Raw genomic sequence first — 18,093 nt, forward strand, 5'->3', positions numbered from 1 at the left:
GTCGCCGCAGCCGCCGCCGCCGCCCGCGCCGCCGTCGCCCTCACCACCACAACCATCGGAGCCCCGCCGACGCCGCCCTGCCTCACCGGACCCCACCAGAGGTAGCCACCGCCGCCGTTCGTCATTTTTTTCGGTTAACCATTTGTTTTTTTTAGAAAACCCTAGATCTGTTTTTTTAAATAGATCGGTTCGGTTTTTTTCGGTTTAGTTAGTTAGCGGACGTTCGCCCGTTCGTTCGTTTGGGTTGTGTTCGAACGTTCGTTCATTAGCCTATTCGTCTCTGTAGGACCTTGAAGTATGTCTAGAGGGGGGGTGATTAGACTACTTGACCAATTAAAAACTTAACCTTTTCCCAATTTTTGGCTTTGGCAGATTTTAGCTATCTTTGAACAAGTCAAGCAATCTTCACGCAATTCAAGCAAGCATGCAAAGAGTAAATAGGCAGTGGAAATTAAAGCATGCAACTTGCAAGAAAGTAAAGGGAATGGTTTGGAGAATTCAAACGCAATTGGAGACACGGATGTTTTTGTCGTGGTTCCGATAGGTGGTGCTATCGTACATCCACGTTGATGGAGACTTCAACCCACGAAGGGTAACGGTTGCGCGAGTCCACGGAGGGCTCCACCCACCAAGGGTCCACGAAGAAGCAACCTTGTCTATCCCACCATGGCCGTCGCCCACGAAGGACTTGCCTCACTAGCGGTAGATCTTCGCGAAGTAGGCGATCTCCTTTCCCTTACAAACTCCTTGGCTCAACTCCACAATCTTGCCGGAGGCTCCCAAGTGACACCTAGCCAATCTAGGAGACACCACACTCCAAGAAGTAACAAATGGTGCGTTGATGATGAACTCCTTGCTCTTGTGCTTCAAATGATAGTCTCTGCAACACTCAACTCTCTCTCATAGGATTTGGATCTGGTGGAAAGAAGATTTGAGTGGAAAGCAACTTGGGTAAGGCTAGAGATCAAGATTCATATGGTAGGAATGGAATATCTTGGCCTCAACACATGAGTAGGTAGTTCTCTCTCAGAACCGGTAAGTTGGAAGTGTAGGTTTGTTCTGATGGCTCTCTTCACGAATGAAGAGGAGGTGGAGGGGTATATATAGCCCCCACACAAAATCTAACTGTTACACACAATTTACCAAACTCGGTGGGACCAATTCAATAGACTCGGTCGGACCGATTTAGTAAACCTAGTGATCGTTAGGGTTTTCGGTGGGACTGACATGCAACTCGGTAGGACCGACATGGTTAGGGTTAGGGCATAACGTAATCTTGGTGAGACCGATTACACAAACTCGGTGAGACCGAATTTGGTAATTAGCTAACCAGAGAGTTGGTCAGGTAAACTCGATGGGACCGATTCACTCTTTTCAGTGAGACCAAAATGTTACGAAAGGGAAACAGAGAGTTTACATTGCAATCTCGGTGGGATCGATCGCTCACTTCGGTTAGACCGAAACATTACGAAGGGAAACAGAGAGATTACAATCCCATCTCGGTGAGACCGAGATCCCTATCGGTGAGACCGATTTGCCTAGCGTTTGTGGCAGTGGCTATGACATTTGAACTCGGTGGCGCCGGATAGAAAGAATCGCCGTGACCGATTTTGACTTTGGGTTTAGGTCATATGAGGATGTGAGAAAGTAGTTGAGGGTATTTGGAGCATATCACTAAGCACTTGAAGCAAGAGGCTCATTAAGCAACACCTCATCCCTCCTTGATAGTATTGGTTTTTCCTATAGACTCAATGTGATCTTGGATCACTAAAATGTAAAATGTAGAATCTTGAGCTTTTGAGCTTGAGCCAATCCTTTGTCCTTGATATTTTGAGGGATCCACTTTCATCATCCATGCCATGCCATTCATCGAGCTTTCCTGAAATATTTGTCTTGGAATAGCATTAGCTCAATGAGTTATATGTTGTTATGAATTACCAAAACCACCTAGGGATAGTTGCACTTTAAATCTCCCCCTTTTTGGTAATTGATGACAATATATAGATCAAAGCTTCGACAAATGATAATAAGATTGAAAAACATCGCCGCTTTGAGAAGTATGTGATAAGCAAGAGCTCCCCCTAAATTTGTGCATAGTTTAAGATTTGCTTTGGACTACAAATGCACAAGGAATTAGGCTCATGGGTTACTCTTCCATGTCACATACATCTTGGTGGAGCACTCAAAATAATAAAGATTGAATACATGCACTCATCACCAAGCAAAGTGAATGATCATATAGAGATAAGTAAGATAATAACATATAACAAGCATAAGTGTAGCTTATGATCAATCACATGATCATCAATGTCTCACAGGTAATTGCATAGTATCTCAAGCAATCAAAAGCAAACAAAGTTTAACCAAGAAGACAAGAGAGAACAAAAGCAACACTCCCTCTCTCGAAGCCTATGATCTATACATTTTCTCCCCCTTTGGCAACAAGTTACCAAAAAGTTCATAGAAAATGCATAGGACTATATCGTCTCTCAGGCTTGGTCTTCAGGTGGTGGTGTAGAGATGGCTCCTTGGACGAAGACTTCAATAGATGTGGATGGAGCTGGAGGAGTCGGTGCTGGAGCTGGTTGCACTGGAGTTGTAGGAGCTGTAGCTGGTGCAGATGATGTGGATCTAGTGTCTATCACAGGCACTGAAGCTGACCTCTGAGCTCTAGGCACTCTGGCAAATGCATCTATAGTTGTCTTGCCCTTCCTCTCATGCATGTCATCCTGAAGCTGCTCCACAACTGACTGAATCTTAGTTACTTTGACATCTAGATCATAGAAATTTTGTTCCATGATTCTTTCCAGGCTCTCCTGGTTTTGAGTTAGGGTGGCCAACCCCTTCTCAATCCTCAGTGTTGATGCTATCAAGTAACCAAGTTGGTCTTGCTTGCTCTTCAAAAAGTACTCAGATGCCTCCTCTTGAGTTGGCATCTTGGCAGCCTTCTCTCTCTTTGCTTTCTCCTTCTTCTCTTGAGCTTGTACTGATGATGGTTCATTCTCATTCATTACAACTTGATTGTCCTCAAAGTCTGGATAGAGAGCAAAGTATTCCTTATCCAACATATATTTTCCTGTGCCCATCTTTGAGTTAATCAACTCCTGAATCTGTGGGGCATATCCACAACTCCTCTTTTGGTCTGCTGCTGTCCTCTTAATAGTTTCAACTATGAGGCTCATGACCTTGAATTTCTGGGACACATCAAAAATGTGAAGCAAGTTAATTGCATGCCCTCTGATCATGTTGTGGTCACCTGATTTGGGCAACAGAGTGTGCCTTAGGATCCAGTTGATCGTAGGCAGCCCTGACAGAAGAAAATGAACTGATCCAAACTTGAAAGTCTCAAGTGAATCATCAGGGATCTCCTTGTACATATGTGACATTGAGTTATGATCCATTTTCTTCTTGGCATAGATATCCAAGTCATCTTCACTCTCCTTGGGGGCATTGATCAGACTTGCCCATTCCCCAATGGTTGACTGGTACCTTGTACCTTCTGACATCCAAACTATACTGCCATCTGGATAGAAATGTGATGTGGAGTAGAATTGCATAATGAGTTCATCATTCCAGTTGGTGAGCTTCTGCCCAACAAAATTTGCAACTCCACATGCAATAAAACTGTCTTGCACTCCAGGATAGTGTTCTTCATTTTCCTTCATGTAGGTCCAGTCGACCCACCTCATATCACACACTATGGGCTTATTATCCAACAAGATTGTCTCATAGAAGTCCTGCTGTTCCTTTGTATGGAACATGTAATCAACAGCAGTCCTTCTCTTGGTGGCATATGGATCTGTCTTTCTCCATAGCCTCAACCCTGAGTCTCTCCTGATCTTCATGTTCTCAGCCGCAGGATGAGCATCATTGTGGTCTAGAATCTTGGGTTTGAGCTTCCTTAAGATCTGCCCTTCTTCATCTTCCTCAGCAGCAACATCAGGCATTGGGGCCTTGTTCTTCTCAGCTGCTGGTATACTCCTGGTATTCCTCTTTGGTGCAATCTTGGGCTTGGGTGCAGCTTTGGGTGCTTATTTGGGCTTTGATGTTGCAGCCCCTGACTTTATAGCATCACCCATTAGCTTTTGTGCCTTGGGTGCTGGTTCAGCAACCTCTTCTTCTTCCTCTTCCATCATGGAAGGTTGACCAACAACTCTGGCCATGGTCTTCTTGACCCTTTCCTTTCTCTTCTTTCCTTCTGCAGCTGGCTCCTTGGGATCAGGCTTTTCAGGTTCTTGTGTTGATCCTCTGACCTTCAGCATAGGTGTCCTCTTGGCAGGAACCTTCCTATTAAGTCCAGGCTTTGTGGTCTTTGCTGAGCCATACTCCTTTTTGAGCACTACCTTCTTGGAAGTAGCCTCATCTTCTTCTGCCATATAATCCTCATCCTCAGATTCTGAGGTTCTCTTCTTCCTTGTCCTTGTGGCTGCTTTGGGCAAATTGCTAGGAGTACTTCTGCTGCCTTCATGTGAGGAACTGGAGGGACTAGTGCCCTCACTCATGTGAATCTGCTCTTCTGACTTGTTCTGACTATCATTTGGTCTGACATGCTGCACACACTGACTGACTGCTGACCCTGAGAATAGTTATAGATGAGATAGAATGGATGAGCATCACAAAATGCAGAGATTTTTGCAAAAGAATGATTCAAAAAACTTAGTTTTAGTTTTCCATAGAAAGCATTTCGGATCTACCTATTTTCAAACTCGGTGATACTAAAGCAGTTTTGGAACCTAAACAAGTGAAATCAGTCAGACCGAGTCACAGTTCAGTGGCACCGAGACTGCTAGGGTTTCACAAAGTTCTAAAATCGGTCACACCAATTTGTAATTCTCGGTCAGACCGAGACTTACTAGTGCAATGGCGTTAGCCAAATCGGTGGGACCGAGTTTTTCAACTCGGTGGGTCCGAGATGGTTTCGGCGGAAACCTAACCCTAAATTTTCGAATCACATCTATTCTAAGGATTGTATTGACTGGATAGGAGTGTTTCAATCGTGGCAAGATGCATTACGAACACAATGTGTTGAGGATCAGATGAGGATAGCACTGTGATCGAGTCCATACCCTAGCTTGGCGATGAACTCGCTACGGCGGCAACGGTGGAGAAGAATTCCGTTGACGGCGGCGGAGACCAGCGACAGGAGGCGGCTGGCGACGAGGTCAACGATCCGTAGACCTAGTAGGCAGAGCGAGCTATGTGCGGGCGAGGAGTTTCGGAGAAAGTTTTCCAAAATTTGCCCGTGTGAATATATAGCCCGACACTGTCAGTGTGACCGAGTGGAACAACTCGGTGGCACCGAGATGCATAACTGTTAACAGTTACAGCAACTCGGTGAGACCGAAAAGTTCGAATTGGTTGCACCGAGATAGAAAACCTAGATTGACTTAGTGATCTCGGTATGACTGAAATGGAGGAATCGGTGAGACCGAGAATCACAAAGAAGTTTTGGAAGTTTAAGTCTATGACGAATCGGGGACTCCGAGTGCTCCTCACACAGAGTGGTTCAAATCTGACTTGATCAAATTTTGTGATGTAGCATGAATAGAGTTTGAGAAGAGAAAAGCATAGATAGCTAGAGAAGGTTCTTAGGCATTCTTGTCCATCCACTTAGCCAAAGAAAAAGAAGCCAATCAACCAAAACAACAAGTGGATGTCCTCGAATGAGTAAAATATGCATTCAACATGCTCACACAATAAAATGACAAATGAACTATGTGACAAAGCATGCACAACCAATTCTAGCATCTATCAAACAATTGGCGATGACTAGGTCATCTATATATGAGTATATTGACTTAGGAGTCAAATGAGAACATTTGATCATAGGTCATACTCATCGTTTAAGCTCAAGTGGGGTTACCACTTTTACATAAAGCGTTTATGTGTTCACATCATTAGAGTTGCTTTGACTCAATTCTTAGAGTTAAGCTCCCCTAGATGTGAGATCCCCCCTTAGAAGGATAAACTAACCTTGGGTTTTGTCGATGATGACTTCATGTAGGTGTTGAAGATGTGGATGCTCAATGTTAATGTAGATCTTTTGGAGCAATCCTTTGGAGTGAGTTGCACTTTCAATACCTACACGTGTTAGTCCCACAAGGAACAAGCAAGAATATCCATAGACATAGAGTGATGCACACACAAAATGATGTCCATGAAAACATTAGGTTACCTTGTCCCTTGCCTTACCAACATGAGGGTTTGTGACTCCTTGAACTAGTGCAAGATGTGGAAGTTGATTGCACTTGTCCTTGCCATAATGATATGAGTGAAGAATGTTGGCGGAGTCACCCTCAAGAACTCTCTAGTTCTTCTTATTCGGGATCCACATCATCTTGATGGGAATCCTTGGTGTAGTAGTTGTGCTTGATGAAGTAGAACTTGACGTAGTCTTGGGAACCCACTTGACCAAGGCCTTAGGTGCTTCTTCAAATGCATCAATCTCCTCTTGAAGCTTATCCTTGCCTTTGTTCTTGTGGTCTTGTGGTGGAAGATCATCTTGTGCTTGTGTTCCCTTGAAGGAAGTAGGATCATACTTCTCTTGTTGAGGAACAAACTTCATCTTGGGGTATTGATCTTCTTCCCACTCAACTCCATTGGCATTGAATTTTAATTGAAAACCAACACCTTGATTCTTTCGGTGCCTTCCTTGCTTGCGTACAATTTCCTCAAATTGCTTACTCCCGGCAAGGCTCTTGTATACACCTTTCTCTATAATTCCCTTCAATAAGTTGTTTTCTTGCTCAAGTGTAACTTGGCTAAGAGAATCATTAGTGGAATCAAGAGAACTACTAGAAGCAACAATATTGGATTTAGCATTGTCATTGTTACTACTAGAGGAAGAATCTTTCTTGTTCTTGTTACTAGTCTTGACTTGAGGCATGTAAGTAGATAAGAGTAAACGCTTGGCAATGTAAGAAGAACTTTTCTTGCGAAGATCATTATTGATTGCCTTTAAGAACTCATGCTCTTGCTCAAGATTGAGCTTTTCAAAGCGTAACTTCTCATGAGCACTTAAAAGTTCTCGATGATTTTCGAAGATAGTTTCATGAGCTAACTTAAGAGTGTTTTGTTCTTTAGTTAGACACTCAATCTTCTCCTTATCATTGTCATTCGTTTTATCTTGATTAGCATGATTAATTGACGTTTCATCATAGTATTCGTCACTAGAGTTGTCAATAAGAAAATCATCATCACCTAACAAGTCATCTTCATCACTATTAAAATCAACATACTCGGGGGGTGTTACCTTAGGGCCTTTAGCCATGAAGCATCTTCCAATTCCTTCATTTGGTGATTCAAATATGCCGTAGGAATTGGTTGACACAAGTGCTAGACCGGCAACACCTTCATCTTGAGTATGTTCGGAGTCGGAGTGATAGCTTCTCTCGGAGTGATGTTCAAAGTCGAAACCGGATACCCATTCACCAACATGAGCTTGATGTCTTCGTTTTGTGTAGCTCTTTGATGACTTGTCCTTCCTTTCCGAATCCTTGCTTCTCCGAGATGTTCTTCGTTCATAACGATCATCTCTACTCCTTCTCTCTCTTGGTGGTGATTCTTCTCTTCTACTTCTTCTCTTGGAGAATCTTCTCTTCTTTTGTAGGGTGCCGTACACTCATTGGAATAGTGTCCGGGTCTCCCACAATTGTAGCAATTGCGCTCTCGACTGGAAGATCTTTTGTCATTGTAGGACCTTGACTTAGAGCTTCTTTCTTTGCTTCTACTTTTGTAGAATTTGTTGAAATTCTTCACCATTAAGCTCAATTCTTCATTGAAGGTTTGTTTATCACTTGATGAAGTAGGAGCTTCACATGAGGCTTTGTAAGCACCACTTGACTTGTTGTGAAGTTCCTCTTTATCCTTGAGTGACATCTCATGAGCAACGATTCTACCAATGACTTCCGTTGGCTTGAGATTCTTGTAATTGGGCATCATTTGAATCAATGTGCACACGGTATCATATTTTCCATCCAATGCTCTTAGGATTTTCTTGATGATGAATCTGTCGGTCATCTCTTCACTTCCTAAGCCGGCAATCTCATTTGTGATAAGAGCAAGCCTAGAGTACATTTTAGCGACACCTTCACCATCCTTCATTTTGAACTTGTTAAGCTGACTTTGGAGCACATCCGTCTTGGATTCCTTGACAGAGTCAGTACCTTCATGCATATCAATCAAAGTATCCCAAATTTCCTTTGCATTCTCAAGACGGCTGATTTTGTTGAATTCTTCGGGGCACAATCCGTTGAAGAGGATATCACAAGCTTGAGCGTTGTATTGCAGCATCTTCAATTCATCTGCACTAGCTTCATGGTTCGGTTCTCTCCCATCAAAGAATTCACCTTGCAAACCAATACAAACAATAGCCCAAATGACGGGGTTATGTCCGAGAATGTGCATTTTCATCTTATGCTTCCAACTAGCAAAATTAGTGCCATCAAAGTAAGGACCTCTACGGTGATAATTTCCCTCGCTAGACGCCATACTCTTCTAGGTTGTCAAACCAAGGCTATGACCACCAAAAGCTATGGAAATCAAAGCAAATGGAGACCAAAGCTCTGATACCACTTGTAGGACCTTGAAGTATGTCTAGAGGGGGGGGGAGTGATTAGACTACTTGACCAATTAAAAACTTAACCTTTTCCCAATTTTAGGCTTTGGCAGATTTTAGCTATCTTTGAACAAGTCAAGCAATCTTCACGCAATTCAAGCAAGCATGCAAAGAGTATATATAGGCAACGGAAATTAAAGCATGCAACTTGCAAGAAAGTAAAGGGAAGGGTTTGGAGAATTCAAACGCAATTGGAGACACGGATGTTTTTGTCGTGGTTCCGATAGGTGGTGCTATCGTACATCCACGTTGATGGAGACTTCAACCCACGAAGGGTAACGGTTGCGCGAGTCCACGGAGGGCTCCACCCACGAAGGGTCCAAGAAGAAGCAACCTTGTCTATCCCACCATGGCCGTCGCCCACGAAGGACTTGCCTCACAAGCGGTAGATCTTCACGAAGTAGGCGATCTCCTTGCCCTTACAAACTCCTTGGTTCAACTCCACAATCTTGTCGGAGGCTCCCAAGTGACACCTAGCCAATCTAGGAGACACCACTCTCCAAGAAGTAACAAATGGTGTGTTGATGATGAACTCCTTGCTCTTGTGCTTCAAATGATAGTCTCCCCAACACTCAACTCTCTCTCATAGGATTTGGATCTGGTGGAAAGAAGATTTGAGTGGAAAGCAACTTGGGGAAGGCTAGAGATCAAGATTCATATGGTAGGAATGGAATATCTTGGCCTCAACACATGAGTAGGTAGTTCTCTCTCAGAACCGGTAAGTTGGAAGTGTAGGTTTGTTCTGATGGCTCTCTTCACGAATGAAGAGGAGGTGGAGGGGTATATATAGCCTCCACACAAAATATAACCGATACACACAATTTACCAAACTCGGTGGGACCGATTCAACAGACTCGGTCGGACCGATTTAGTAAACCTAGTGACCGTTAGGGTTTTCGGTGGGACTGACATGCAACTCGGTAGGACCGATATGATTAGGGTTAGGGCATAACGTAATCTCGGTGAGACCGATTACACAAACTCGGTGAGACCGAATTTGGTAATTAGCTAACCAGAGAGTTGGTCAGGTAAACTCGGTGGGACCGATTCGCTCTTTTTGGTGAGACTGAAATGTTACGAAAGGGAAACAGAGAGTTTACATTGCAATCTCGGTGGGACCGATTGCTCACTTCGGTTAGACCGAAACGTTACGAAGGGAAACATAGAGATTACAATCCCATCTCGGTGAGACCGAGATCCCTATCGGTGAGACCGATTTGCCTAGGGTTTGTGGCAGTGGCTATGACATTTGAACTCGGTGGCGCCGGATAGAAAGAATCGGTGTGACCGATTTTGACTTTGGGTTTAGGTCATATGAGGATGTGAGAAAGTAGTTGAGGGTATTTGGAGCATATCACTAAGCACTTGAAGCAAGAGGCTCATTAAGCAACACCTCATCCTTTGTATTGGTTTTTCCTATAGACTCAATGTGATCTTGGATCACTAAAATGTAAAATGTAGAGTCTTGAGCTTTTGAGCTTGAGCCAATCCTTTGTCCTTGATATTTTGGGGGATCCACTTTCATCATCCATGCCATGCCATTCATTGAGCTTTTCTGAAATATTTGTCTTGGAATAGCATTAGCTCAATGAGATATATGTTGTTATGAATTACCAAAACCACCTAGGGATAGTTGCACTTTCAGTCTCGTTTTATTTTCCAGGATTTTATCCACGATTATTTTCGATCGCGATTTCTGCCCTGATCTTTGATCTAGTATAACTGTTTACTCGTTTATCCGATTTAGGTGAAACCATCGCCTAGATCTTCGTATCGAAGCCCTCTTTTTGTTTAACCAACTTGAACATGATTTTGGTACTGTAAAATTTGACTTTAGTCCATATTAGTAAACAAATCTTGTTTCGTTCGTAGTTTGAGTTTCGTTTCTTCGTTTGATTTGATTCTTTTTGCAAACCGGAGTTCTTTAGTTGAACTTTCTGGTTAGTTTCTTCTTATTTGAGTTTTCCTTGTGCTTATTGTTTGAGTGCTTATGTATGTTATTGTTTGTTTGTGATAGAATTCCCGGAGTGCGAAGCGTGCTACTACGAGTCTCTAGGTTTTGCGGGTCATCATCAAGGCAAGTAACACTTTGATCATATCCTTTTATTACCCAGTTTTTTATGCATTAGTTCCAATCCTCAAACATTGCATGGTTAGGATTTGTTAAACATGTGGATTTGGGAAGTAGATGATGAGGTAGAACCTATTGCCTTTTTATTGTCAAACCTTTGGGAGTTACTTCTATGTTATGCTCAGTATTGCTATGCTATGCTCGTAGACGTGGATTGGGTGAGCGTATCCATGATAGATGTGAGAATTGTTAATTAATGATTAACTTAAGGTGGCTATTTAAATACACATCTGGGTGGAATGGTTGGGGCACCCTGGAGCACCCAGTGGTTTGCCCGGGCACCTGTAGAACCCAGTGCTTGCCCAAGGGAATCCCGGAGTACCCGTGTGATTACCCTATGGAATGCCACCCATGCTCAAAGGGATCATAAAATTATTCATGCTAGAAACTTTCGTGTGCAGTCACAAGCCATTATGGGATCTGGCATAGTTGAGTATGTTGCGTGAGCTCTTGAAGAGGTAGACTAGCAGATGTAGGGGATGTAGGTGGTACTGTCTACCCAGAGTAAAGAGTTAATGCTTCTGAAAGACTGTGTCTCGGTCATCAGTTTCTCGCGCAAACCTATGCAAAGTTTACAAACTAATCATGGTTAGTCGTGTCCCCGGTTATGGACATCTTGAGTATCTGGTTCTTGGATTATCATGTTGATCTCATCACTCTATATCTAATTTGTTGGGATAATTGATATTGTTTAATTGGGATTGAGTTGGAGGAACCTTCTCACTGTTTAACAACCACCATGATAGTTAAATAAAATTTATTCCTTTGTTGTAGGAAAAAATTGGCTTTATGCAAAACTATAACCATAGAGCTTTCCACCAGCCATATATGCATGTAGTGATAGTATTTATCTGTTCATTACTCTATCTGTTACATTGCCAGCATATTCCATGTGCTGGCCCGTTTTGGGCTGCAACATATCATGTTGCAGACTTTTCAGACAATGAGTAAGGTGCCATAGGTCGTTGTCGTTCACTCAGCTATGCCGTTGGAGTTGATGGACTCACTTTATCTTCCAAGCCTGCCGCTGTTATCGTATTTAGATGGCCTTAAGCCATATTATTGTAATAAGTTCTCTTTTGAGACATTCGATGTAATAAGTGTGCGATTGAAACTCTCTTATAAATCCTCAAGTACCATGCGTGTCAGCAATACCGATCCAGGGATGACACTGATGCACAGAGATTAGACTGTTTGAGGTCTGGTCGCTACAAGATGGTATTAGAGCCCACACTGACTGTAGGACACGACCACTAAGATAAACCATAGGTCACTCTACTCTACTCATTTTTAACTCCTCTCCCTTTTCCAGTCTATAGCATGGCGGACTCAAGGAACAAGTTTACACAACCGGATGAAGACACTCCTTTTGGACGACACTTGAAGGAAGTTACTAGGTACCTGAACATCGAAATACCAAGCTTCACTGGGACGTACATCGCCACTTTACCAGAAGAGGAGCATTGGATGATTCGAGTTCAAGTTCCAGGATGGACGTTCATGCCAGTTACTGAGCCCATAGAGTTTTCCTTTGATGCACCAACCTGGAGTCTAGGAAAGAGCATGGCAGCCCACATCGCATTGGGACGCATTGGAGAAGTTTATCATAAGGATCTTAAGGACACTATCTACCAGATATGTGGGCACCGAGATGAGCAATGGGAGATGATCAGCACCAGGAGGGACAGGTCCATTGCAGCTTTCATCCAGGAGTTAAACCAGCACATTCGTTGCCAAGAGAACCAGATGTGCGCAAGCATGATAGATCTGAAGAAGGCAATGACCAGGATTATGGAGCTAGAAGAGGAACTCAATTCTACGCGCGACAGATATGAGGAGGAAATGATGATACTAGTGGAGAAGAATGACAACCTGACAAGGAAGGTAGGAGTATTCATGGGAGACCCCGTGCCAGGAGGAAAGGACAACCATTCCAAGGACATTCATTTAGAGGACTACATCATCATCGACGACACCGCTTCTGACCCCCTCTATAGCGACGATGACTACGTTGATGAAGCTGGAGCGGATATCATGGAGTCTTCCACCGATCAAAATTTCTAGTCGACCACCATATTATTAGTAGTATTTCCCCCTGTATATAGAATAGTCCGAGCACTTTTAACGATAGTTAGATCGATTGTAAGCCCTTGTTTGAATTGATTGGTGTGATATGATTGTCTTTATCTCATGGGCATATGGGTAGTGTTTTCCCTTTAGATCCTGTTCTATTCTGTTTTCTCATCTTTTCTAAACACATCAGATGCCTCCGAGACGGGACAATGGATTTGCCTTCCCACCGGAGCTCACTCAGTTGATCCAGCAGCAGAATACCTTGATGCAACTACTAGTTCAGAATCAGAATCAAGGCAACAACAACAACAACCCACCACCACCACCACATGTGGATCACCTAGCCCATTTCCTAAGGCTGAATCCACTGGTGTTCTCTAGTAGCACCGAATTGATTGTTGCAGATGATTGGCTCCGTAAGATTGGAAAGGAGATGACCACTGGAGGATGCACAGATGCGGAGAGAGTGCGTTTTGCCGCACACCAGCTTGATGGACCCGCAACATCATGGTGGGAGAATTTCACAGCCACTTACCCCATTGACATTGTTACATGGGATCAGTTTCAGCAGGCTTTCCGCACTGCCCATGTTTCAGCAGGAGCTATGAACATGAAGAAGTGCGAGTTCCACAACTTGCGCCAAGGAGGACGCACAGTGGGCCAGTATGTGGACGAGTTTAGTAAGTTAGCCCGTTATGCCCCTGATGACATAGCAACTGATGCTGCTAAGCAGGAGAAGTTTCTGGAAGGACTGAATGATGAGCTAAGCATCCAGTTGATGGTGGCAACATTAAACAACTACCAGGAGTTGGTAGATAGAGCTCTTATGATCGAAGGGAAGCAGCAGCAGATAGATAGCCACAAAAGGAAGTATGGACAAGGGAAGTACAATTCAGGAGCTCAGCAGAGTTCTCGTTTTACCCCGAACTCGGGAGGACACATTCACCATAACCATGGAGGCCATAATTCCAATGGAGGAAGTTCGCATAACCATAGTGGCCCCAAGAATGGGAATGGGAATGGAGGAAGCAGCAGAAAAAATCATTGCAACCCAGCAACGCCCGCCAAGAAGGATCTAAGTCACATTACTTGTTTCAAGTGCGGGAAGAATGGATATTACGCCACCGGGTGTTCTGAAGCAAAGAATGGAAATGGCAACGGAGCTCTTAGAAGAAGCCCAATCCTTTCAATAGGGGACAAGTGAACCACATTAGCGTGGAGGAGGTTGAAGAGCACCCAGATGCAACTATAGGTAAGTTTTTGGTTAAGTCATTTACTGCAATCGTTCTTTTTGATACTGGTGCATTGCATTCATACATATCAAGGGGATTTGTGGATAAGTATCACCTGCCAACCCAAGCCCTTAGGTCACCCATGTTAGTAACCTCGCCAGGAGCAGAGTATATGGCCAGCCTATGGTGTGATCGGTTACCCTTAAGGATTGGTAACTACGTGTTCCCCTCAGACCTAATAATATTGGAGTCACAAGGATTGGATGTAATATTAGGCATGGATTGGTTATCGAAGTATGGAGGGAACATTGATTGTGCGAGTAAGTCGATATTTCTCACTACCCCAGAAGGAAGAAGGATCAAGTATGTATCCCGACATGTGCCGAAGAGGACTCAAGTGAATTCCTTATCAAGAGTTGTACAGGAGGAAGTACCAGTGGTGAAGGATTACCCTGACGTATTTCTAGATGAGTTGCGAGGCATGCCACCGGATAGAGACATTGAGTTTTTGATTGAGCTTTTGCCAGGCACCGGGCCAATATTAAAGAGACCGTATCGGATGCCCGCACATGATTTGGAGGAAATTAAGAAGTAGATTAAGGAGTTACTGGATAAAGGTTATATTCGACCAAGCTCGTCGCCTTGGGGAGCCCCAATACTTCTAGTGGAGAAGACGGATGGATCATTAAGGATGGTTGTTGATTATCGTGCATTGAATGAAGCGATGATCAATAACAAGTACCCACTGCCAATGATCAATGATTTTTTGACCAGTTGCAAGGAGTTAAGGTATTTCCAAAGATCAATCTGCGATCAGGATACCATCAGCTGAAGATTCGAGAGCAGGATATACCTAAGACAGCTTTTGCGACAAGGTACGAGCTATACGAGTATACCGTTATGTCATTTGGTCTGACTAATGCGCCTGCCTATTTCATGAACATGATGAACAAGGTGTTTATGGAGTTTTTGGATAAGTTCGTTGTGGTGTTCATTGATGATTTATTGGTCTACTCGAAGAACAAAGAGGAGCATAAGGAGCATTTGTGTTTGGTTCTTGAGAATCCCAGAGAACATCAGTTATATGCCAAGTTCAGCAAATGTGAGTTTTGGTTGAAGGAAGTTGGATTTCTTGGACATGTTGTATCCAGAGAAGGAATAGCAATAGACCCTACCAAGGTTGTTTCTGTGACTAAATGGGTAGCACCCACATCAGTTGGAGAGATCAAGAGTTTTCTTGGACTCGCGGGATATCATCGGAGATTCATAGAGAATTTCTCCAGGATGGCAAAGCCCATGACAGAGTTGTTGAAGAAGGACACCAAGTTCAAATGGACTGAGGAGTGTGAAGCCAGTTTTTAGGAGTTGAAGAAACGTTTGGTTACAGCCCCAGTGCTGATTCTTCCAGATCAACGAAAGGATTATCAAGTGTATTGTCACGCTTCACGTCGAGGACTTGGAGCAGTGCTTATGTAGGAGGGAAAAGTTGTTTCCTATGCCTCACGACAACTTAAACCTCATGAGTTAAATTATGCCACTCATGATGTGGAGTTAGCAACCGTAGTGCATGCGTTGAAGACATGGAGACATTTCCTCATCGGAAACCACTGTGAGGTATACACGGATCACAAGAGTTTGAAATTCACGCAGAAGGAGTTGAACCTTAGGAAAAGGAGATGGTTGGAGCTCATTAAGGATTATGATATGAAGTTGCACTACCATCCCGGAAAGGCTAATGTAGTAGCCGATGCGTTGAGTCACAAGAATTATGTTAATACACTCATGACCGGAGGATTACCCAAGGAGTTAGCAGAGGATCTTCGTGAGCTATGTTTAGAAATAGTTCCGAGAGGCTATGTAGCAGCATTGGAAATTCAGTCTACCTTGATGGATAAGATCAGTGAAGCCCAGAAGACTGACAAGGAGATTGCCGAGATAAAGGAAAGGATGAGTAAAGGAAAGGCTAAAGGATTTCGTGAGGATGAGCAGGATACTTTATGGTTTGAAGATCGCGTATATGTGCCTAATGACCATGAGATCAGGAAGTTAATTCTGCATGAGGCCCATGATTTGCCGTATTCGATTCACCCAGGAAACACCAAGATGTATCTAGATTTGAAGGAAAGTTTCTGGTGGACATGAATGAAGAAGGATATTGCTGAGTATGTAGGAGTATGCGATGTATGTCAGAGAGTTAAGGCAGAGCCTCATAAGCCAGCAGGATTGCTACAACCATTGCTGATACTCGAATGGAAGTGGGACAAGCTTGGCATGGATTTTATCACAAGATTGCCCAGGACTCGTACATGCTATGACTCTATATGGGTTGTAGTCGATCGCCTGACGAAATTAGCTCATTTCATCCCAGTGAAGACCACTTATACTAGTGCTAAGTTGGCAAAGATATACATGACCATGATCGTATATCTGCATGGAGTTCCGAGGACCATTGTATCAGATAGAGGAACCCAGTTTACCTCAAAATTCTGGAATCAGTTACACGAGACTTTGGGTACTAGGCTAGAGTTCAGTACAACCTTTCATCGACAGATGGGTGGACAGACCGAGAGAGTTAATCAGATTCTGGAGGACATGTTGAGAGCTTGTGCGCTAGATTATGGATCTAGTTGGGACGACAATTTGCAGTATGCAGAGTTATCCTATAACAACAGCTATCAATCCAGTTTGAAGATGGCCCCTTTCGAAGCTTTGTACGGAAGGAGGTGCAGGACACCCTTATTGTGGGATGAAGTTGGAGACCGTCAGTTGTTTGGACCAGATTTGATTAGGGAGTCTGAAGAGAAGGTTAAGTTGATTCGTGACAGACTCAAGGTAGCCCAGTCCAGGCAGAAGAGTTATGCGGATTCTAAACGCAAGGAGATAGTTTATGAAGTCGGAGACAGAGTATACCTTCGTGTGTCCCACTTCAAGGAGTTAAGCATTTTGGAGTTAAGGGAAAGCTAGCACCACGTTTTGTGGGACCATACAAAGTTTTGGAACATATGGGAGAAGTTCCTTACAAGATGGAATTGCCATAAGGATTGTCAGGAGTTCACGATGTGTTTCATGTTTCCCAGTTGAAGAAGTGCCACGCAGAGATGGCCGATATTCCTCTGAGAGATACAGTGCCACTGGAAGCGATTCAGTTGCATAGTGATTTGACCTACAAGGAGAAACCAGTGAAGATTCTGGAGTTTGCCAGCCGAGTCACACACAGTAAGGGTATCAAGTTTTGCAAAGTTCAATGGAGCCACCATACCAAGGAGGAAGCCACCTAGGAACGAGAAGAAGACCTACGGAAGGACCACCCACACCTATTTTCTAGCCAACCCGAATCTCGAGGGCGAGATTCATATTAAGGGGGGTAGGTTTGTAGCATCCCAAATTTCCAATTTGAAATGTTATACATAGGTCATCATATGCATATCATATTTTATTGCATTTTGGTTGATCCTAGAAATTCTAATCAACTCAAGGACCCACAGAGAGAGTTGGGGATTTCGTTATTTTCATATTTGAATTTTCTCAAATATTGAAAAGAGGATCATTTTGGATTTTATTAATTTTTCTCTCCAAAGATATTTCCAATATCAAAATAAAAGAGAGGAGATAACATGACTTCTCCTAAATAAAAGAAATATTGGAGGAAAAATATTAAAATCAAATTTTATTTATTTGGATGTTTATTGCTATTTTATTTGAATTAGAAAAATATGCATGTTTCCAAAATTGCATTTTTAGGCCAAAAAAATGTTCACTTTGTTCTAAATATTCTATTTAGACGGTGAAAATTGTTTTTGCCATTTTTAGGATTTTTATACTTTATTAGGATTTTTCTGTTTGGTGGAATTTATTTTAAAAAAAGTTTCCCCGCCCTACTGGGCCAAAGCCTAGCCGAGTAGGCCAGCCCAACCAGCGCCGCCGCCTCCCTCCCGTGCTCGACTCGGACCCGCTGGAGTCCGGGCGCTCCACGCCGCCGGCCCCCCCCTCCTCCAAGTCGCAGCCCCCGACCCCCTATATAAGCCGCCAACCCGCCACCC

This window comes from Triticum aestivum, chromosome 3B (genome assembly GCF_018294505.1).
Source record: "Triticum aestivum cultivar Chinese Spring chromosome 3B, IWGSC CS RefSeq v2.1, whole genome shotgun sequence".
Classification (NCBI taxonomy): domain Eukaryota; kingdom Viridiplantae; phylum Streptophyta; class Magnoliopsida; order Poales; family Poaceae; genus Triticum; species Triticum aestivum.